Source organism: Rhynchophorus ferrugineus, unplaced genomic scaffold (genome assembly GCF_030347505.1).
Source record: "Rhynchophorus ferrugineus isolate W39M unplaced genomic scaffold, kcgeb_rfMv2 rfM1, whole genome shotgun sequence".
Classification (NCBI taxonomy): domain Eukaryota; kingdom Metazoa; phylum Arthropoda; class Insecta; order Coleoptera; family Curculionidae; genus Rhynchophorus; species Rhynchophorus ferrugineus.
The window spans coordinates 60,299,966-60,324,252 of NW_027472580.1; the positions used below are offsets into that span (position 1 = coordinate 60,299,966).

The 24,287-nt window shown below is 33.2% G+C and overlaps 1 pseudogene across 1 annotated transcript in view; it reads right to left on the reverse strand.

The window, feature by feature from the left end:
- LOC143191497 (putative RNA-binding protein EIF1AD pseudogene) overlaps positions 1 to 19,799 on the reverse strand; it is a 97,200-nt pseudogene extending 77,401 nt beyond the window's left edge. Inside the window, exon 1 of the transcript XR_013004528.1 lies at positions 19,660 to 19,799. The product of XR_013004528.1 is annotated as a putative RNA-binding protein EIF1AD pseudogene, transcript variant X1 (transcript). The remainder of the gene's footprint in view (positions 1 to 19,659) is intronic.
- Between the last annotated feature and the right edge of the window lie 4,488 nt (positions 19,800 to 24,287).

A 24,287-nucleotide genomic window follows, 5' to 3' on the forward strand; every position in this document is an offset into this window, starting at 1 on the left:
AGATTTGCCCTAAATCTTCCATTGTTAAAATTCGGATTTTCAATATAAATATACTGATATTTTAATATGAATGAACTCTAAAAACACAATCAACTATTAAAAAATAACTATTTCTGAAGCAAATTGAAAATTTGCAATTTCGAAACGTATTCTCTAACATATCTCCAATAAATGAAAGTGATTTTTACAATGCGAAAATAGAGATAATTTAATTAAAATATTTTTTAAAAACATTAGTAGGATATTTGTATAATTTAATTTAACGAGTCGAGAACAAGGAGTTTTTAAAATGGTAAACGAAGCAAATATAGTTGAAGACACAGGTTATTCAATAAATTGTGTAATCTACTAGAAATACATTTTATGGTTCGAAATATAGGATTTTTGAATGCGTACAGGTCGATGAAGGTTTTCAATGAACGCATGAAGACACACGTGTGCTCCTGTTAATTGTCCTGATGAAACACAACACTTTTTTGCTAAATACGGTCTGATTATTTGAGTCAGAATATTCTTCAGTTTGACGATTATAAGATCAATTGATGATGCTATATATTTTTTAGATCGATATGGTGTGTATTCCTCCTACAATATTTTCAGAGACTCGACACATGAAATTCCATATGCAATCGAAATTTTTTATTACAAAAATTTGTATCGTGTACTGTGAACATACTTAACGACAAATGAGGTTTAAATTAAACGTCAATATAGAGGAGAGTTGTATCAATTTAGCAGCAAATTTTTTTTAATAGTCCCTTTAAGTAGACTTTTCAAATTATCAACCCCCAATAGATTTTTAACATAATGTATATAACATAACAATGCTTAAAAAAGCTGTTAAAATTATTATCATATAAATTTGTTGAATTAAATTTGGATGGGGATTACAAAGTATTTAAAACAGCATTAAAACGTTATTTTTATTGAAATTATTAAGTTAATTAGGTAGGTTCATTTTGTAAAGGCGCCGGAGATATAATCCATTTTTAACATTTATTAATTTACATTAATTAAAAACCCCGCTTCGAGCTATTCTTATTCGAAGAGTTTACTTTATAGTCTTTAAATACCCTTAATATTGTAAATTAAAATTAAGACCCTAGCAAACATTTTTAGCAATTATTTTATATGCACATTAATTAGAGCTTTTTTATATTACACATACATCATTCTTATCAAGTAAATATTTTATGTTGATGATGATAAATTTAATGCTCATCATCAGTCAATCAGTAAATTTTACGAAATACTAAAAAATATTGGTGAATGGATAACAGATGAACCCATGAGTTGAATAACAAAATACATTAATGTATACATAAAAAGCTCGTTATTTTAATGACATTATAATAATAATAGTTCTCTTCGATGTATGTGTTGAACCTTATAAAGTGTTCTCTTTTATCCTTAACTAGCTGACCAGGCGAACTTCGTACCGCCTGACAGTCAATAAATGTCGTGCTACTTATTAGCTGAATTAAATTTATGATTTTATAAAAATTATATAATGAATATAAAATAAATATTAAGTCCAGTATTTAATATATATTAATAGTATTAAGTTAATAAAACAAAAAAAAACTAAAGTACAAAAATCAATTATATCAATCGGTTTAATTCTCTTCATTGAAGTACCTTGTGATAAACATTGTTCCTATTTTTATCAGGCGCTAGAACAAATATAGCGGTTGGTTTGCCGACACATGAAGATGCCTTGTACAAATGACCATGTTGAAACCACAAATGCTCAGTGATTGGCCTTGTGATTTATTACTCGTCATGGCGAAGGCAAGACGGGAACTGAATTCGTTTAAACTCAAAGGGCTTATCCGTTGGGATCATCGGAAACCTCGGAACTAACGCATCTTTAAATTTTCCTTTGAGTATCGTGGCGTAAATCACATTACTCATCAGATTTCTTAACACCAAACGCATTCCATTGCATAGTTTTGGTTGGTTTGGCCGCCAAAATTGCCGGCTCACTTAACCATATATTATTTGTATGGTTGGCAATGATGCTCGGAAATACTTTGCTGATGAGCTCTTCTTCAGTTCGACGAGACGAAATTGCAAAAATTCTGAGGAAATAAATTCAATCCACTCGATTCGTCGACAGAAACACGACCATTACCGATAGTCAGCAATTACTTGGAGAAATCTTTAACATATGGGTTGTTTAACAATGCGACTCTCATGTTTTCTGTCAGTTGAAGTTTCTACACATAGCGTTACAGATTTGATGATTCGAGGCAAGTCTTTAATTCATCCGCAACAATCGATATTGGAATGACTGGCAGTATTTGGCAGAAATCGCAATATAGTAAATTAATTGCGCCACCAAAAATTCTCGAGTCATTGCGCGGATCTTTTAACGTTCAATCAAGAGCTTTCAATGCGAGTTTGTGCATTGTTTGAGGCTACTAAAATTTTTGCCACTGCAGCAGACCTTCTCGTGCAATTTGTCGTTCTTAATCAGTTAACAGATTCGTAATGTTTCGAAACATAATTGCATTAAGGCTCCGTTGGGAACGATTAGATCTTCTTGGTCACGGCCTTATTATTAATAATAATAATAATACTCATACAAAATAATTTTCGAAACAGGTCACAGACAACTTTTGTTTCGTAAAAGTGAGACAAATCGTTTTGACAGTGGTCATTTTAACACAATATTTTGTATGGGAAAATATATTTTCTTTTATTTTATTTTTTTGCCAATTTTCCAAAGTTACTAATAGTTATTCTGCTATTCGGGACGGAGACAAATCGAATAAATTAAAAATCATGAAAAGTGGTCCAGCAGTTCTCGAGTTATAAGTGTTCACATAAACCCAACTTTGATTTATAAATTAAAACAAAAACAAACTTAAAAAAAGAGAAAGAAGAAAAGAAAGTGGATAAAGAATTTTTTTGGACCGATATTTTTTTATTCTGGTCTAAAAACAGTCGGTGCATGAATGCATGACGCCTAATCCGGACCTAATCGCGGAGACTTGTTCTGGAGTGACAAGTTGGACATCGAACCATCAATCGAAGTGGAGACCTAGGTACGTCACGTTATCCAGCCATAGAATTGTTGCGGTGTCGATCTTAAGTTACGTGACGCGCAGTTGGTAATGATTCTTATGGAAAATGATGATTGATGATTTCAGGAGGTTGATTTGCAACCTCCAAAATTTGAACCCCTTGACCGAATGATCGAGTTGCTTCTGTAAACGTTCTTGAATGGTACCCTCGAGCATGAAGGCCGCGAAAAAAGCAGTGTCTTGAGCGTAAAACGCGACGTCAATGTACTCTTTTCTCTGCAGACCTGAGATAAAAAGGTAAAATAAGGCTTTTTTTTCAACTGGAAAGTGTTTTCCTGATCTTGACCTAGAAAAATCTGTCCGATTGATAGGACTTGATGAGAGCGGTTTGGTTTACTTGGAGGCGATTTTGCGATCACACCGTCGTGTCAGACCTTGTCGAGAGCTTTGGTTAAGTCAAGGAGGACTGATCCAAGCTATTTACGTTGGTCAAGAGCGTGGTAGATATGTACGGCCAGACGTGACCTGATGGGCAGATGAATGGTGAGCGCGAAAGTTGAATTGTTCGTCAGGAATAATGTTGTTTTCCTTTGTGAAAGAGTTGACAGCGTAAAGTTTTGCCCTCTCGGCAAGCGTCGAAGTGGCGCTAAGAAGGTCGATGGGCCTGTAATCAGATGGAGATGATTTTGTTCCTTTCTTGGGCGCAACCGCTATATGTGCGTGTTTCCATACGCCGGGAAATGTTGAGCCTCATGATGGAGTTAATGATGTTTTCCAGTTCCGCGAGCTGATTAAGCGGGAGATTCTTTTATCTTTTCTCTTTTAATTAGATTCTTATTCTTTTAATTAGATAAATGGGTAATTGATTTTCGTTTTTGAAATCCAGAGATTCTTTGGTTTGAAATTTGCCGATCATTGTTTGTAGATATTTTGAAGACACGAAATGGTTGAGAAGAAAGGTTGAGGTGATTGGTCTTTTAATGAAGTTGGATTCGTTGATGAGAGTGTCGTTGTGTTTAGGTTTGGTGTTTTCAGAGGGAGGCAGGCATTTTATCTGTGCCTCGTAGTTGTCTGCGAGAAGCTCGACTTTTTCTTGACCAGTGACTGCGAAATTTAATGTAACCACTGACTTCAGGGGGGGGGGGGTGATAATGAGAAAGAAGGGATACCGTTCAGTTTTTGGCTCGTGACCCCCTTGCGTGCTCGGTTCGCCTCCCCTTTGTCTGCAGCATTGAAGGTGAATCGAGCTAATCTGCAGAGACCATTTATAATGGGAATGTCACGTTTCATAGAAGCGAGAAGGTTGTTTCTCAACGGTTGTGGCTGTGATGAAATTTCGACTGACAGAATCGTGAGCAGACTGAATATCACGAGTGAGCTTGAGTACGGCTCCTCTGGAGTGCTAATTTTCGGAACTAGATCAGATTCCATGAGAAGAAATTTGTGGTTCTTCTAGTCGGTCTTCTTCAGTGCGAGCTGGAGTTCCCGAAAAGCTGGCAGTTGAAGCACTGCACTGGCTGGCCGTTTCCCTTATGGATCTCGACCTTCACTGTGATGACGCTCAGTTTGATCATATGGACGAGCTGTCGCTCTTCGCGAGGGACAACTACCTGAACAGTTGCTAGTTCTAACCCGGATTCCAATTTCTATACACGAATTTGGCATGGAAGCCTTGATCGAAGAGAAACTCACGTACCTCGTCAATGGAGGGATTCTGGGGTTCTTTCTTATAATCACGCGGAATGCTCTCTCCTCCGAATGAGAGAAGGAATGGTAAGGATAATTCCTTTCCTCGAGCAGGGTAGTGAGTTTACGGTAATCATTGCTTATGGGGCTGAATAAAAGTATACCCTTCTTTTTATTTCGGATACTAATTTCGATTTTGCCTTCGATATTCTAATGAGCTCCATGAAACTCTTCTTGTCACGAAGTTTTTTTTCTTTTGAGGGAGATTAAGATACGGTCGTCGAAGTGGTTGGCACTGTTTTTACTGTGAAGGTTAAAATTTTATTAGTATTCTGGCACAGGCTGTGTTGATCTGGTGGTGATTTGTTTCGGTGGTGTCTGTGGGACCGTCCTGGCAATCAGCTTGGTTTGTACTGGTCTGGTGGCGAATTAAGTTATATTGATTCTCGAATGGGTGGTTTGGATGGCCGGCTTGGGTTATGGTATGGAAGCAGTTGCCTGTTACCTTGTTGGCGGCCTTCGGCAGCTGGATTTTCTGAGGTGGAGTGATGCGGAATTTTAACTATTGTCATCATCCCTCAAATTATTTTTCCTCATTCGATGTTATCAACAAGTATTCAGTAAATAAATAAAAATATGCTTACTAGGATTCGAACTTACAATATATATAACACGAAATAGTAGAAAACATAGTAGTAGAAAAAAATTAATTGCTGTTTGTTATTGTCGCCAAAACCAAAGCAAAGCAACAAGTGGAACGATTTGGCTAATTTTTGTTTTACAATATTTGAGGAAATCGAGGTGAGAAAATATGAAATGATTGCCAGGAATAAAACAATTTTTCCATACAAATTATCACTGTCACTCATCAATAGTTTCATTGTCACAAGGGATCATCATTCTTTTTGTAGTCAAATAATTATAAGGGTATTTAGAAGTTCATTTTTCTACTAGTATATATTTTTATTAACTTTTAATAATTTATCACGATTTTTGTTTCATATAAATGTAGGTATTTTTTGATATGTATATCAATAGGAAGGATAATGACATATACGTTAAATATGGTAATTTCAAATCGAATTCTAATTGCGGTCAAGTAAACACTTACCAAGAATAAAGTTGAAATATATAACAGTCAATTGAAAAGTCTCCGTCCTACCATAGTAAAACACATTTTTTGCCAAAATTAGTTTTTTTATTCAACATAATCCCTTCAAGGGTGATACACTCATTATAGCGACCCTCCAACTTTACGATACCATTTTTGTACTACGATTAGTCCTTTGCTTCAAAATATGACTTGTGACACGGTGCATTGTCTTGGTGAAGCAGCATTTTCTTTTTCTTCAAATGAGGCCGTTTTTCGGCGATATCGTCCTTCAAACGGTGCAATAATGCTATGTAATAGTCGCTATTGATGGTCCTTCCTTTTTCAAGGTAGTCAAAGAAAATTATTCCATGCGCATCCCAAAATACAGATGCAATAACCTTGCCTTGCCGACTGTTACTTTAGAGCGGATTCATCGTATGCAGTATACTCGGATGACTGTCGATTGGACTTCGGAGTGAAATAATGGAGCCATGTTTTATCCATTGCTACATATCGACGCAAGAACTCGGATTTATTATGCTGGATCATCTTCAAGCACTGCTTCGAATCATCAATTCGTCGTTCTTTTTGATCATAAGTGAGCTCGCGCGGCACCCACTTTACACAGAGCTTTCTCATTCCCAAATATTCGTGAATTATATGATGTACACGTTCAGTTGATATCTTTAGAGTGTCTGCTATTTAATTCATGCATTTCAATTTACGGTCTTTCAAAACGATTTTGTGGGTTTTTTAAATGTTTTCGTCGGTAACTACCTCTTTTGGGCGTCTACTGCGTTCACCGTCTTCGGTGCTCATTTCACCACGTCTAAACTTAACATATCAATGCTTGACGATTGATTTTCCTGGGGCAATATCCGGAAACTCGGCATTAGGCTAAGTTTTTGCTGTATTTTTTCCCTTTAAAAAGCAATATTTTATCAACAGGCGAAATTCCTGTTTATCCATTTTTTTCACAATAACAAAAGTTGCTTCATCAAAATGCTATAATTCACAAACTAATAATCTGACAGCTGTCAAATTTATACACGCATATTTTGAGGGTCGGGGTTAACTAAAAAACGTATGGATTTAATTCTAGTATTCTAGCCATCTATGCATCAGGCTGGGGACTCTTCAATTGACTTGTTAGATATCTGAAATAGGTTAACAAAATCTTAAACATTTTCAGATTACTTACTTACAACTTGATTTTATGTTCAATCTGGGTGCTAAAATTGATAGACACTGTATTCATAATCCAACGGTGAAGCAATAATTGTCCAAGAAATGCAAACGTTTTTTCATCAGAACAACGAATTAGTCAGTGTTCGAAATAGAATTCGATCCTATGCCACCTAGTAGCCAAAATATTGTCATTAGGCATGACAAAACCCCTATCTGTAAATTGGAGAAGGATGAAAGATGGATGTATGCGATACGAAGTTAACCGGGTCATCTAATGATAAATAAAACACTGGCTGGGTAACTATATTATAAAATATTGCGGGACGGTCTTCTTAACTTTTACTATAATCACCGGTTGCTTCTGATAACTTCCGTCGGGGCATGTACATTATTTTATGTTTGTCATTATATATAAGCGTTATCACTCGTAAGCAATAATTTAGAATCTGTAATAGTTTCCAATTTGCCAACTCTCCAGCCAGTAGCCTCAATGACGAGAACAATAGTTGCTTAACCATAAGCAGTAGATATAATATAGCTAAACCCTAATCGCTCAAAAAAACTCATAATGAACAAATTAATAATAAATAATGATGATCATGCAGGGAAAAAAGTTTAAAATGTAGGTCGTTTTAAAAGGTAAATAAATTATATTATAAAACACTTTTAAAATATACCTAAAAGGTTTCTTAAATTATAGGGCGCTAATGATTTATTTAAACTCATTTCTTAACAAAATATAATCAATAGTAATCAAAATTTGGACCTCTAATATTATTATTTATAATTCGATAGATTTATTTATTATTTACAACGTACGAAATACTTATTAAATATTTATTACAATTAATTTTTTATTATTATGTAGTGTTTTGAAATTGTTATTACTATAGAAAAAAATCGACTTTTATAACACTAAAGTAAACTTTAATAGGGCAGTTACTTACAGTTTTACGATTTGCTGCACAGATGGCGCAATCAGTTCCGACAAATAAATAAATGTTTTAATTAATCAATTAATAACATCATCATTTTGAATATTAAATACTCATTTTTATTAACGACATATTTTAGTCCATTTTATAAAAATGATAATAATAATTATAATATAAGTTAAATTATTTATTTCAGCGTTTGGAAATATAATTAAAACGGTGTCTAATAATTATTTGGTATAATTGTTTTGCTTATGAATTATATTATATATAAATTTAAATCAAAATCACATCATGGCTAGAAGTGGAATTATGTGTAATATTATATCTTCTATAATTATTAGTTTAAATAATAAATTAAAACAGAACAGAAAGAAACTTTATACATTAAATATATATGTTAGTTATCTAAATATATATGTTAACTATCTATGTAAATTTAGATATGTTGTGAAATTTTATTGTAATTTAATCTGTAAGAACTAATTTGAACTTATTAGAAATATCTCAATAAATTTACTAAGGATATGTTGTCATAATGGTGGAGGTTATTTTATAATTATTACCCAACGATGAAAATAGATTTAGAAACGGTGACATCTTTGTTGTAATGGTTAGATATTCACCCTCTGATAAAAATCAGCTTATTACCCAATCTGACTTTTTCAATCGGCAATATATGATGAGGTCTTTCCTTTTGCTGCCGGCTCGTAATTTAAAAAAATGATTTGGGCCCCTCTCTGTATCGTAAATCACGCCGCTCGCCCAAACTGACTTCTTCCGGCTTAACGCGTTTGAAATTCGTCTTTTTTCTGTTCGATTGTCGGTTTGTAATCGGATTTCAGCCGATCATTAATATAACAGAGCCGAATTCGTGGCTTTTTGACACATTTTGACGCGCGGGAATTTTCAAAAAGGAAACCGGCCGCCTTCTATCCACTCTTTCCCATTACACGGCCCAGAAAAAATTAATATCTTATTGATGCACAGGTCAATATAAACTGAATACCATAATGGGTCTCAATAATCCAATGAATAAATCATATTTTTATCGGCACTGTTTTTCTTTATAGAGACAACATAATCAATTTTAAATGTCCATTTCATAATTTGACAGTTTAATATGGTCTACCCTAAAACACTCATTACGTCATAAACGTAATTGTAATTTTAAAAATAACTTTTTGTATAATTACCCTTAACTTAAAATCCATCACTGCAGTAATTTTCCACTTGATTTAACACACCAAGTGTACTGGAAAGTCATTACTGTGTTTTCTCGAAAAAAAAAACACATAATTTTCAAGAAAATGGAAAAATACACTATTCAAAATATTGACCATTTTATTCTATATATGTTGTCCATCTTTTATGGATTTATGGATACCGTCATGCCATACCTTCCAAAAAAACGGCTTGTCCTTTGAGCGAAACCATTCATCGGGCAATTTTCTAATTTCTTCGAGTTTTTCAAGAAATTTTAGAATCAAAAAATAGAATTATAAATAGAATCAAGAAATTCGCCAAGTGCTGCAAGCACGTGCCGTATTGATGCTGCTTTGCGGACGGAGCAAGGTCTGGAGAGTACGGCGGTTGTGATTATAAGTGCTTTCTACGCTTCTTTGGCCGGTTTTGCTTTATGAGACGGTGCGTCATCATGCTATAAAATCATTTTATCGTTTTTTCTTGCCCATTCTGGTCGTTTTTAGATAAATGCATGATTCAAATTAGTCATTTGGTGTCGGTATAGAAAACTGTTAACTATTTCACCAGGTTTTAACAGTTACATTCACTAATAATATAAAAAATGCACTTATGTGAGACTGTATAAAGGATTAAAAGGATTTTAAGAGTCGTTTCATCACTGTCATCATTTTATCGGTTATCATGGTGCTGACTTAAAACAAGAAGAAAGATATGTATGACTCCCCGTTCTTCGGATCCGAAAGGAATTTTTTCAAAAATCTACGAAGAATATGTACCAGTTGTACCGAAAAGTCATTACCAGATTTTCTAATAGATGTTGCTGGCTTAAGTGTACAATGTTATGATTTGACATATATAGTCTATTTAAAATTTATTATATTCTTATTATTATATTATTATATTATATTCGCTATATACCATACTGGTTCCACCAAACACAAAGTGTTGTCTTGCGACCAAAACGATTTGGTTTTGGAGTGGATCGGTCGGCTTCGCCAGGTGATAAATCCACCTTTCATAACCCATTCGATGCAGAAATGACTACCTATCATACCTTTGAAGCAGCATTTTATAGACGATTACTCAGTTTTCCCTTTGCCTGCCATTCAAATAATGTGGCACCCATCTTTCCATCTTTTGGACTTGGAATAGAGCCAATATCAAGATGGTCAAGATTCGTCACCCACTTTGTGGTTGTTGGAATCTAACGTATTCTTCATTTTGTAAGCGATGTTATTCACAGTACCCACACTAATATTAAGCGCGGCAAGCAACCCGCTAAAAACGTTCTCAATAAAATTGTAGGGACTTATATAATAAATAATTACCCCTCTAACGGAAATTATTGGCAAAAGGAGTCCTCCATCATCTCGTTCCTTTTCGAAATATTTTATTAAAGCCTCAAACAATTTGTTACCCTGACACTACCTGTATATAAACAATTTGTTACCCTGGCTTACCCCGTATTGTTCTCGGCACTTTCAAACGAAATGATATGATATATTATGGAGCGATTTAAAATTTATCAAACTAATCAAAGCGCTAAAATAAGGTTTGTCAATTTTTAGTCTGTAGTAATAATAATTAATATTTTGAATAATTTTAGGTACGTTTGAGGAACGGACGCTGTCCCTTTGTCAGACGTATGCCAAATTATTTAATGCAATAATGTTAAGAGGTTTCAACTCTTACCTATAAATTATTGTGGCTGTATAATTAACTGTAGTTTTCAGATATAACAGGTCAAATTAAAAGTCCCCGGCCTACCAGAGTAAAACCCATTTTTGTGGCAAAATTATTCTTTTTATTCAACATAATTCCCTTCAAGGGTAATACATTTATTATAGCAACCCTCCAACTTTTCGATACCATTTTTGTAGTACGATTTGTATTTTGCTTCAAAATATGCCTCAGTTTCGAAGATAAGCTCTTCATTCGATGAACATTTCTTCCCACTGAACATTCTTTTGAGATCTGAGAACGATCAACTCGTCGTTGTTTTTGGAAAAAAATGAGCACGCGCGGTACTCAGTTTGTACAGAGCTTTCTCATAGCCAAATATTCGTGAATGATATGATGTACACGTTCAGTTGATATCTTTAGAGTGTCTACTATTTCATTCAGTTTCAATTTACGGTCACTCAAAATAATTTTGTGGATTTTTTAAATGTTTTCGTCGTTAACAACCTCTTTTGGGCGTCCACTCCGTTCACTGTCTTCAGTTCTCATTTCGAAACGACTAAACATAGCATACCAATCCTTGATGGTTGATTTTCCTGGGACAGTATCCGGAAACTCCGCATCAAGCCAAGTTTTTGCTTCAAATGTATATTTTCGCTTCAAAAAGCAATATCTTATCAACACGCGAAAATTCCTTTTTATCCATTTTTTTTCACAATAACAAAAGTTGCTTCATTCAAAATACTATAATTCACAAGCTAATGATCCGACAGCTGTCAAATTTATACACGCATCTTTTGAGGGTTTGAGTTAACTAAAAAACATATGGATTTAATTCTAGCGCCACCTATGTGTCAGGCCGGGGACTTTTCAATTGTTACCATGTTACTCTAATGTCAAAATAAAATATATTTGACAACATTTTTGTTCAATTATTTAATTTAGATTAGCATTTTCTTGTATGTTAAAGCCAATCTAAACTAAAACTCAGAGTTGATGAGGCAACATTGTAATGTTTCGACGTCATAAATATCCCTGACGCATTGAAAAAACTTTGAATAGGCCATAGGCGCCTTTTGGGGTTCTCCATATATAAATGTGACCGTTTGTAGAAAACAGTCAATATCAATCAGTACCGAGTTCCATAGAGTGTTACTTAAGTAAGCGTTAATTTTTCTAGGCTTTCTGCCGCTGTAGGTTTAGGTTGTATGTCCATGATCCTTTTTAATGCTCGTCGAGTTCTATCTTTTAACTTTGGGTTTAGTCCACTATTTTTTTTTTTTGGCCAATGATGCTTTACCATCTTTTGTGTATATTGCCATTACTGTGTATACTGTCGCTAATGAAACGTTCAACTTTAGACTTTTGAGAGATCACACATTCCACCGAACACTCTAGAAAATAATATAAAAGACTGGGTATGTAAACTCAGCAATACTTGAGATTGAATGAAGGAATTACCAAACTATTAACAAGTAGCAAATCGTTTCCTATTACCAATTACACCAGCATCCAATTAGAGTTGTACTACTTGGTGTTAGTAATGCAGGAGAAGAAATTAATTAATGGGCTTTTCGGGGACCGTTGTTTGGAACCCACGGGAAACACAGTTGGTTTAATCGCTAAAATTTGTATATTTAATTTGTGTGTAAATTATATTAATTTTATAATCTAAAATAGGATATAATTTTAAATAAAATTTGAATAATATGAAACAAAAATAATTAGTAATCAATATACAAAGGTTTTTTATTATACTTTTTACGTACAATACTAGTTACAGATACCCCCCTCATCCTTTACAAATAAATAAATAAATAAACGCTCCATTGTCAGCTTTACGGCGCAGCCCAATTTAACATCGATATTTCTAAATCAAATTCCGCGGCCGCCTTTGACGGTTCTCGCCCACAATGGACCCCATTGTGGGCCCCGCCGTTTCGGCCCCTTTGGCGGCCCACAGCCTCAGGCCCACCCTCTGTGATACAGAGATTTATAGGCCGACACCTTACATACACACGGTTTCAGGTGACAACCAGATATTTTTCTTCAGCTTTCTCACTCTCTCGCGCCTATTCTGTTTATTCCTACATGTGGTTCCTTAAACTCTTTCTTTTTATTATATTAGCGTTTATTATTCCTTATATATTTTAAAATTATTTTGAAAATACTTACATAAAATACCTAATTACTATTTCAATACTATACATTCTTTGGGGAAATATTTAATATTTATCAATATAAATATCTCTATCTATACAATAGTAACATGACGCAAATATATTGTAGTCGTAAATTAATGGAATATCTTTGTTTCGGCTATAAACACATATGACTTGTCTTCACCATCATATTAAGACTAATTCGATCATACATGTACGAGACCAGAGGTCTGTTCAATTTTGGAGCTAATTCTGGCTGATTACATCCGAGCAGCAATGATGCTTGAGCAGATATGATTATAGCAGCAAGAGGTTAATATATTGGCATCCTAGATTAGAACGAACACAAACAGTACTAAACAACAAAGGCTGATTTGAATAATGTGTTATGCCATCAAGAATAGTATATTGGTTGAGAAGTCTCACCAAGCAGCTGCTAACGATCAGGACAAGTTATTCGAGCTTTAAAGTACTGAATACAAAATATTACATGTGCATCCTAAGGTGGGATATCTATAATATTTTGGTTGCTTCCGATACATTTTTTTCTCCAAAACTGATTAAAAATTGAAATATAATAAAATGAAATTAACTTTTAATTATACGAATGATTGTTAACATGTATTAATAACATCATTTGACTTCTTGTGGTAGCGTAGATCCGAATTGCCCAACGACTCTGGACGATAGCCTGCGTTATGCTATATTTAATGCTATCGGTTCTTTTCAGCTTATTGGCATAAACCCAGAACTTCAAAAAAACTACCAGATGTCTACTTCGGATAAATTCTTACTTAGTGGACAATTTACGTCTTTTTTGCAAGAGATTGTTAATCAATCAGATACCATTCATGCAGAACATTCATAGTGTCATGAAACCTTATATCGTCCGCACCCAGATCGTTTAGTTTGAGCTACAATAAATGATTTAGCATCCATCTGTAGGGTTCCAACCATGCCAAACAGAGATTTATTGTGGATAAATTACCATGTACTAAAACTCATTACAATAAAATATCGGCCATATATGGTTAATATGTTATGCTTGCTAACATTCTGAAGTATTGTCATCTGGACTGTCTGCTCACGCATGCAACTTAGTATCGTTATTTAGTATCGGTATATATAGAATTATAGAACTTTATATTCAAATTTTGTATTGATTTGATGTTGATTTTTGTTATTTCCTCTATTTTTGACCTCTGGCCTGACCTCGATTTGTCCTTTGACCACATCTCTTTAAAATTCAAAATAGTGTTGTGTGCGGTTATGATCAAAATTTTCATATTAAATATTATTATATGATTTCCATAATTAACTAACTTTTCTATTTACATAATGACTGATATGTTTGCAAAACAATCTGTAAAGTAAAACAGTTTTCATCAGCATCCTCAAACTTGAACGAAAGTAAATTTAAATGTAATATAATTTTGCATTAAGTCATTCAATTCATATATACTCTCATTCGATTTAACAGGCCCATTGAGAAGTTCCTGGCCTGATACATAGATGGCGCTACTAGAATTAAATCTATATATTTTTTAGTTAGCCCTAGCCCTCAACAGATGTGTGTATAAATTTAACAACTGTCTGATCATTACCTTATGAATTATAACATTTTGAGTAAAGCAACTATTGTTATTGTGAAATAAATGTACAAAAGGAATTTCGCGTGTTGATAAAATATTACTTTTTGAAGGGAAAAAATACAATTGAAGCAAGAACTTGGCTTGATGTCAAGTATCCGGATACTGCCCCAGGAAAATCACCCATCAAGGATTAGTATGCTAAGTTTAGACGTTGTGAAATGAGCACCGAAGACGGTGAAGGCAGTGGACGCACAAAAGAGGTTACCGACAAAAACATTAAAAAATCCACAAATTGATTTTGAATTACTGTAAATTGAAACTGAATGAAATATCAGACATTCTAAAGATCTCAATTGAACGTGTACATCATATCATTCACGAATCTTTGGGTATAAGAAAGCTCTGTCCAAAGTGGGTAACGCGCGAGCTCACTTTTGACCAAAAACAACGGCGAGTTGATGATTCGGACCAGTGTTTTAAGATGGAGTTGGAGGTTTTGCGTCGATGTGTGACAATGGATGAAACATGGCTCCACCATTACACTCCGAAGTCCAATCGACAGTCGCCCGAGTGGACTGCACACGATGAACCCGCTCCAAAGCGTGGGAAAACGCAATGGTCGACTGGCAAGTTTATGGCGTCTGTATTTTGAGATGCGCATGGAATAATTTTTATTGATTACCTTTAAAAAGGAAGGACCATCAACAGCGACTATTACATAGCGTTATTGGACCGTTTGAAAGACGAAATCGCCGAAAAACGGCCGCATTTGAAGAAAACGAAAGTGCTGCTTTACCAAGACAATGCACCGTATCACAAGTCAGTGAAAACGATGGCAAAAATCCATGAATTAGACTTAAAATTGCTTGCTCATCCGTCGTATTCTCCAGATCTGGCCCCCAGTGACTATTTTCTGTTCTCAGATCTCAAAAGAATGTTCGCTGGGAAGTAATTTTCGTCGAATGAAGAGGTGATCGCCGAAAGTGAGGCCTATTTTGAAGCAAAGGACAAATCGTCCTACAAAAATGACATCAAAAAGTTGGAGGGTCGCTATAATCAGTGTATCATCCTTGAAGGGAACTATGTTGAATAAAAAAATAATTTTGCCAAAAAAATGTGTTTCACTATGGTAGGCCAGGGACTTTTCATTTGACCTGTTACTAATTTCTTCAAATTCAATTCAAAAGAGAATCCGAAAATCATACAATTATAAATAAATATATCCAGAATATTTGGAAGATGTCTGAAACCATTATGAACTCAAAGCCACAAAAAATATCAATTCTGTATCCTATATCACGGCCTATATCACTGCTATTGATGAAGCTAAGGTATTTGATATAATATTGTTGAACATACTAAAACACATTATAGAAAGAAATAATAAGAATAATTTAATATCTTCACATGAGTATTTTTATAAACAACATATTAGTGATTACAATATAAAATTTGATAAAAATATAAAAGTACAGATTCTTTTGAAAGTCTCCATATTTATATTTTTAGACATAGCCCAAAGCTTCGACACAGTTTGATACGTTGGATTCATCAAAAAACCTTAGAGAATGCTACCAAAGCAACAGACTGAACTTCTAAACTCAAACAAGAATGTTTAGTGAATCGCTAGGATACATATTCTACAATGAAAGAAGCTAGAGTTGGTGTACTACAGGGAAGTCTATTGGTGTCGGTCCTTTATCTGCTTTAAACATGTGATGCAAAATATTACTATGGCTTCATTTGCTGATGATACTTGTTGTTGGAGACAAGAGTTAAGAAACAGCCAGATATTATAACACACGTATATAATATAATATGATATAATATAATATGATATAATATAATATGATATAATATAATATGATATAATATAATATGATATAATATAATATGATATAATATAATATGATATATAACGATAAAATAATATGATATATAATAAAATATATGTTCAATAACTAGACCCAGGCATGGTGAATACAAGCTACCGAAACCAAATCAGTGCCTATTGAATTTAGACATAATTAAACCACACATATAAATTTGTTGTAAAAGAACTGAAAAAAATACTAATTATCCGTACATAATATGTACTATAAACATATCCTCAAAACTGATATTGACTTATACGTTCGAAGATCAAATATACACAAATATTACAGTAACAATTACTTCTACCCTATATAGACCTTAAGGTGCCGACTGTAGTGGAGGAAATCAGGATAATTGCAAAGGTAGATGACGAAAGACAACACCCTATATTAACAAAGAAGTATGGCAACGTTGACACAGGATTCAGACTCAAAATTATAAACCTATTTTTTATGGATGTTGTAATATAGTGAAGTCTGTTTAACAGAAAAAATCAGCAGTGTTATTTGCTATTTCATTTTTACCAGTTTGAATTTAACAAGAATGATAAACTTTACTGTAACGGGTGTTCTATTTGCTCTTATTTTGACATATAAGTTCGATACAATATCTCTGCAGCATTATCAATAATTAATGTTTCAATACAACACAGAAATGCAAAATACATTGCAATAAAGAATAAAAAAGCGTATGCAAATCAGTTTCATAATGAATGCAACCGCATTATAAAATGCGACCCTTTCGTTCAACAACAATTAATGACCGTCATTAACTGGCGCAGAACTATTAAACGGAGGCCGAGTTCCAGTTACAGATTAACCGAGGGGGGTATCGCAATAGGTGACCCCCCATCAGCTTACCCCATTAGTCATCTAACACTTTGATGTCTGAAATATTTCAACTTCAACTTTGGCCGGGTGGGAAAAACGGAAAGTTGGTCGCCTTATTTGGAACGTTTAGCTCTTTAAATTAATTGTTATTAGATGTGTCTGATTAACTGTGTCATTGGTTTACGAAAGCAAGAAAAAATAATAAATAGTAAATGTTACAATCACTGAATTAAAATGCATGATATATATTTCTAATTAATACACTTGATTATTCTACATAATTTCCTTAAATTTCAGTACACCTCTTCTTTTAATCTTTTAACATTCAAAAAGAAGTGTATGGAAAACTGTTAAAGTTATATTCCGTAGCAGCTATTATCTCTTACAAAATTATTTTCCACGCATGAATTTTATAATAAAACAGCTCGGATTAATAAAGCAATAGCTGCAATAAGTCAAACATTCTCTGACATTGAGTTTTTTTGGGCCTTACATGCAGTAGCAGGATGAGTTCTTAGATGTATGTTTGTATTTTGATCATGTTCTCACTTTTGATTCAAAAAAATGTATGAAAAATATATGAATTAAAATATTACTCAATATTTTCTCCAATATATTTCCAAAACCTTAAAACACTTCAAAGACCCCTTTTTACTAAAGAAGGTTTATCTGGATTGGGCATACTATTTAACATTGGTCCTCGACATTAAGCCTACCAACTGGCCGGTGGCTAACTTAGAGACTATCCCACAAGACATTCGGTCTTACCTAGCCTGGTTACTGGCGTGAATGGGATGGTTATTCACTGCCGGATTTTTGACTCTTGCCTATAAAGACAATTATAAACATAAAGTACGTCTATACCCCAGCAGGATTCGAACCCGCGACTATCGCAACAGTAGCGGGACAGTCTTCTCATCTTAACATCTGTGCCACCCAGACTGCTAGATATATATCTAGATTTAAGTTATTGTAAAGATAAATTGTAGGTTAGTCGGCAACGATTAGTAACAATGTAATACATAAATTAAAAATATCTTGGCAGTGAATCATCTGTATCAATTACTTTCAATTCAGAAGTTTTAAATCATTCGAACTAAAACTGACAGTTGGAATATAACGTAGATATTATCATCACGACGTTCTAAGAGTGGTTGAAGAAATTAGGCAACATATTATTTCAAATCAAACTATCCAGTTTAAATGACATTTTAGGATTAATCTACAAAATGAGAAAATTGATACCGCAGAATTACCGTTGTACTATATATATATTTATACATATATACATATATACATATATATATATATATATATATATATATATATATATATATATATATATACGAAAGAAAATGTAGAGTGTCGCATGAAGGGACGTTCTCAACACTTAAACCTATTTCGGCTAGAGTTCCACAGGGTAATGTCTTGGGACTGCTTCTGTATATGCGCTATATTGCTGATATCCCAACAACAAATGAAGCAGTACATTTGCCGACGACACAGTTATCATGGCGAAAGATGTATATCTGCTTAAGGCAGTATAAAAGCACAAATAGTGGTCAACAAGATCTACAAATGGACTATATACTGGAAAATACAGCTTAATAATCTGTTCAGTTAATTTTGCGTTGTAGCGAAAGGACAAAAAACTAATTATATCACTTGATGTGTACCCGATTCCTCAAGTAGAGTTAGTTAAATACCTCAGAATATATCTCGATGGTAGGTTAATTGGGAACATCATGTTAGATGAAACGCAGAGCAGATTATACTCAAAGTCAAGCAACTCTACGGTTAGTCGGAAGATACTCTCATCTTGACTTAGAAAGAAAGAGGTTGTTTTATCAGTCCACCATAAAGTCAATTTGGGTGCAAATATGCGGTTGCACTAAAACATCAAACCAACTGTTAATCCAACTCACCTAAAATAAAGTTCTATAATTAATTGCTTATGCTTATCGCTACGTAACCAACGAAGAGCTGCACGATGACCTCCAAATCAAATGGATATACGAAATAATACGAGAGTTGGCCTTAAAACATGTAATAAGGTTGCTAAATCACAATAACATGGAAGCAATACAGCTACTGGACAATACTTAATAAACCATAAGATTGAAGCGAACCAAATTCCATGAATTTTAGGATTATTATTTTAATTTGGGAAATACATACTGTTGTATTAATTCCGTACTCGCCTTGTCGCGTGCATTAACGTAAGTACAACGGAATAGTAGTAATAAATAAATTTGTAAATTAAGACTATAATAAGCATATCTAATGTAAGATGTAATTAATAAAAAAAATAAAGATCAGTACTAAGCCTACCCTAATAATTGACATTAAACCTGTAAATATAACAATAATGTATTTCATATACCATAACTTTTTTCTACGGAACCGACTAGATATAAACGCAGAACAGTTTATTATTAGACCAAGCTATTCGTCAACTTGCCAGAAGCGATAATAGGACATTGCTAACAATCTAGTATTCCAGCAATGACACGCTTAATTAGTCTGCTTGTAATAGGTCTAAAAAGATAGTTCGTATTGATTATTGACGGCAATAAAGCCGTACAAATTAATACGTTAATTAGTAATACCGTACAAGTTGAATAACTGAGATAAATACGCGGAGATGTCATGATGTTGTTTTTCACATTACTGGTTCACGGATTAAACGCAATTCCGTACGAAATTATGCTAATCTTTAGGATTAAATTTACACTCATTTGAGCATGCGTGGGAAATATTAAAAATAAAAGCGACGGTTAGCTTATTAAATATAATCATCTCTATGATAAATATATAATAAATAATGTATTATAAATATTATTTGAAGTATACATTTTGAGTTACAAATTATGACTTCATGTAATAGTTATGAAATCCCCAAAGTTCCTCAAATTTGAAAGTCCATAATAATAAATAATTACTGATTTTCTTGTTCATTTATTGAGAATATGTTTAACACTTGTTAAAACTAATAAGTATTATTAATCCGTGTCAAATTAAAAATGCTTTTAATTTTATAAGCAATATACCTTATCACGTGATCCAATCCAGAGGACATTCTCTTTTATTTTAACGTAGTGTATTAATGTAGTATATTTCACCAATGTACCCAAAGTAACAATTTCAATAAATCGTTTAATATAACTTCAGAATTAATCGAAAAGAATATCAAGAGACCTGAAGAACTCTCTTGTAGAAAATCATCTTCATTGAACATTGAAAATTGTTGGAACAACCTTAACCAGCGCCCCGCTAAAACGTTTTCTTTAATTAACAATCGTGGGCGACAGCATACAATGTTAAGAGATGGTATTAAGAATACCTACCAAATGATTATTAAAAATATTGCTGAGATCGAATGCTGAGAATATTGGAAAACGAATACACGCATTAATATTTTTTATACGGTTAATAAATGCAATCAAAGTGGTTTCTTAAACTAGAGAGTTTTTTATATGTTAGTATGAACAGAGCAGATGTCAGAAGGAGCTAAATCTGACAAATGGACGAAATATTAAAATAACATTTACTTGAATTCATTGATTTTCATGATACTTTTTTAACTGTGCGAGAGGGTACATTATCTTAATGTTATTTTATATCCTATTTACTATAATAAAAGTTTATTAACCAGTTTGGAGGTATTGTATAATCACAATTACAAAAACCGGTAGATAAACAGATTCAACTTCAATAATTCATCTATTTGGTACGTCTCTCCTTCACTCTATATAATGTCTGCTATCAATAATCAAAGCCAAAAAAAGGTTAAAGAATGGCGTGAACCTAACTGATTGAAGCTATTTCGTATTCAGAAGTCGACCAAGAAAGTGTTAGAGTTAAATTTTTGGAATGTAAAAAAATCATGTAATGATTACCTCTAAACTGGTAAAACATCAAACCCAGATTATTGATACAATCTTTTAGCTACAATGAATAAGATTTAAAAAAACCTTCTAAATCCGTAAAATAAACCAAGAATTGCATCGACATATTTTTTTCCTTTGCTAGATTTAGCTCTATATAGTATTGATATAAAGATGAATAATTTTTTGTACCACTTTCTTGAACAGCATTTCTGCAATACCATCCATGTCATTTACTGAAGCTTATTGAACAAACTAGTAGTAGCATTATATCGATTAAATTTTCAGGCTATATCAGGGGATTGAGTAATGTAAGTAAATAAAATAATAAATAATATAAATGATTTACTAATTTTTATATTTTATATAAATATTTAAGTGTCATTTTATATTTATTATCGTATCATTTCCTTACTAGTTCGGGCAATATATTAAAGCACCTAATTAACTAAAAATATTTGTAAAATAGTCTAGACTGAAATTGGTCTATTTAAATTATTAAATTAGTCAGTCGAAACATCAATGAATAATAAATAATTAAACTGCACGAAAACAATCTCAAAATAAATCAGCATAACACTTTAATTAATTTTATAAACTACTTCAAACCAGAAGAAACATTTAGGTGATAATAGTAAAAAATGTCTTGCTGACATAATAATTATATAATAGCATATAGTTTCTTTAATTATGAGTCATTAGAATTTAATTTTGACTTTTTACCTATATTTACTTAATATTATTTCCCTACAGTATTCTAAAAATATTTTAATATTTTTACTATAATAGTAATGCGTTAAAGATCACTTTATGTAACATACAGATTTCGTTTTATTTGCCAAATTTATTTTTCAAGGAGTTAAAAATATCTCCTCTTTCAGTTTAGCATTTGAAGAATCTCGAAAGCATCCTACGCAAAAAAATGCTTTCTAAGCCGATAGCGAAAATTGACATGGATTTTTTTATTTAATTAAAGTTTATTTTGAGCCAGGAGATTCTTGTTTTATTTCAAGCTGATATAAAAAATAATTCTTCCTGTTATTTAAAAATAGTAACCAATTACGTCGATAATCCCTTCAAATATTGTAAAATCTAACATTGATATTTCTTAAAATTTAAGCGTACACAAATATTTTTATTAACATAAGTGTTACTTTTTATTAATTGTTATATACTATTTTCAAGAACAGTTATTTTTATTTAAACTTAAAATTGTCTCTATTGATTTTCAAAACACTACTCTCCAACTACTCGGGCAGCTCCCAAACATGTTTTGTTTCGAAAAGCATTAATGGATAGCGAAACGTTATTCCTGCAATATATTCATGACATACTACACTAAAATAAACTCAATATATGAAAAATCAGGTCTACGGTGATTACATAAAGGATAAGTTGTTAAGCGCCCATCCTCATTGGAAACATAACCTGTATAATTATAAATTGGTTAAAGTATATTTATTTTATACTTATGGAAGATGTTACTCCTCTCGCTGCGTCGGTTTTATAAACTGATTATCGCCAAATATATCCCACGTAAACCTGTAATGTGCACTAAAATATCCTTCAATATTTTTTAGGAAGTAAATAATCACAAAAAGGAGTTATGCTGATCTTCTGGAAAAACACGCGAGCATGCGAATGTTAACTCATTGATTTTGATAAGAATAAATTGTCTCTGTAAATATAATATAATGCTTTGTTATGATATGGGGATAGAAGTATAATAAAGTTATGTTTTCGATAGTGTAAAATGAATATTTAGTTCATTTCTATAACAAATTGCAGGTGATTAACCTTAAGCTGGAACTGTAAAATCTTTATGATATGATAAATATGATTGATATTATGGTCCGAATAAAAATAATTGTAATTCTGCATTAGAGACTATTTTAATAACGATTCGAAAAATTTTCGGCTAATTTTTTTTATCCCCTAAGGGTTTAGCAAAGTGACCAGTAGGCAATAAGTAACTATCTAATTATTATTATTACATATGACATGTATAAGAGCATTTCAGTACTTAATCATGTACGTCAATTATTCGTTTAGCAAGTATGTGCTTCATCAAAGTTATCGCCGGTCTCGATGCATATCAAGACATTTTGGATCTTCTATCTGGGAGAGTACGCAGGTATCACTGGTTTCACTAGCAATGATACTGGTTAGCAGTATTCACTAGTTGGCATATTCTTTAAAGTAAAGTAAAATTTCCATAGGTTCCATTGGTTTTAATACCCCAAGTGTTCAGTTACAGTTGTATTTTATTAAGGGTATATTAAGGGTAAGAAGAACATACAAAATGATATTGAATAGCCGTAAATTGAAATTTAATGAAATAGCAGACCCTCTAAAGATATTAATTGCACGTGTACATCATATCGTTCACGAATATTTGAGTATGATTAAGCTCTGTGCCAAGTGGGGGCCGCGCGAGCTCACTTTTGACCAAAAACAATGACGAGTTGATGATTCGGTGCAGTGTTTGAAGATGATCAAGCGTAATAAACCCTAGTCTTTGCATCGATATGTGACAATGGATGAAAAATGGCTCCATAGTTTCACTCCGAAGTCGAATCAACAGTCACCCGAGTGAATTGCAGACGATGAAAGCGGTCCAAAGCACGAGAAAAGTCTACAGTCGGCTGGCAAGGTTATGGCGTCTGTATTTTGAGATGCGCATGGAATAACTTTCATAAACTACTTTGAAAAAAGAAGGACCATCAACAGTGACTATTACATAGCGTTATTGGACCGTTTGAAAGACGAAATCGCCGAAAAACGGCCGCATTTGAAGAAAAGGAAAGTGCTACTTCACCTAGACAATGCACCGTGTCACAAGTCAGTGAAAACGGTGGCAAAAATCCATGAATTGGGCTTTGAATTGCTTCCTCATCCACCGTATTCTCCAGATCTGACCACAGCGGCTATTTCCTGTTCTCATATCTCAAAAGAATACTCGCTGGGAAGAAATTTGTCGAATGAAGAGGTGATCGCCGAAACTGAGGCCCACTTTGAAGCAAAAGACAAACCGTACTACAAAAATGGTATCGAAAAGTTGGGGGGTCGCTATAATCAGTGTATCACCCTTGAAGGCAATTATGCCAAAGAATGTGTTTTACTA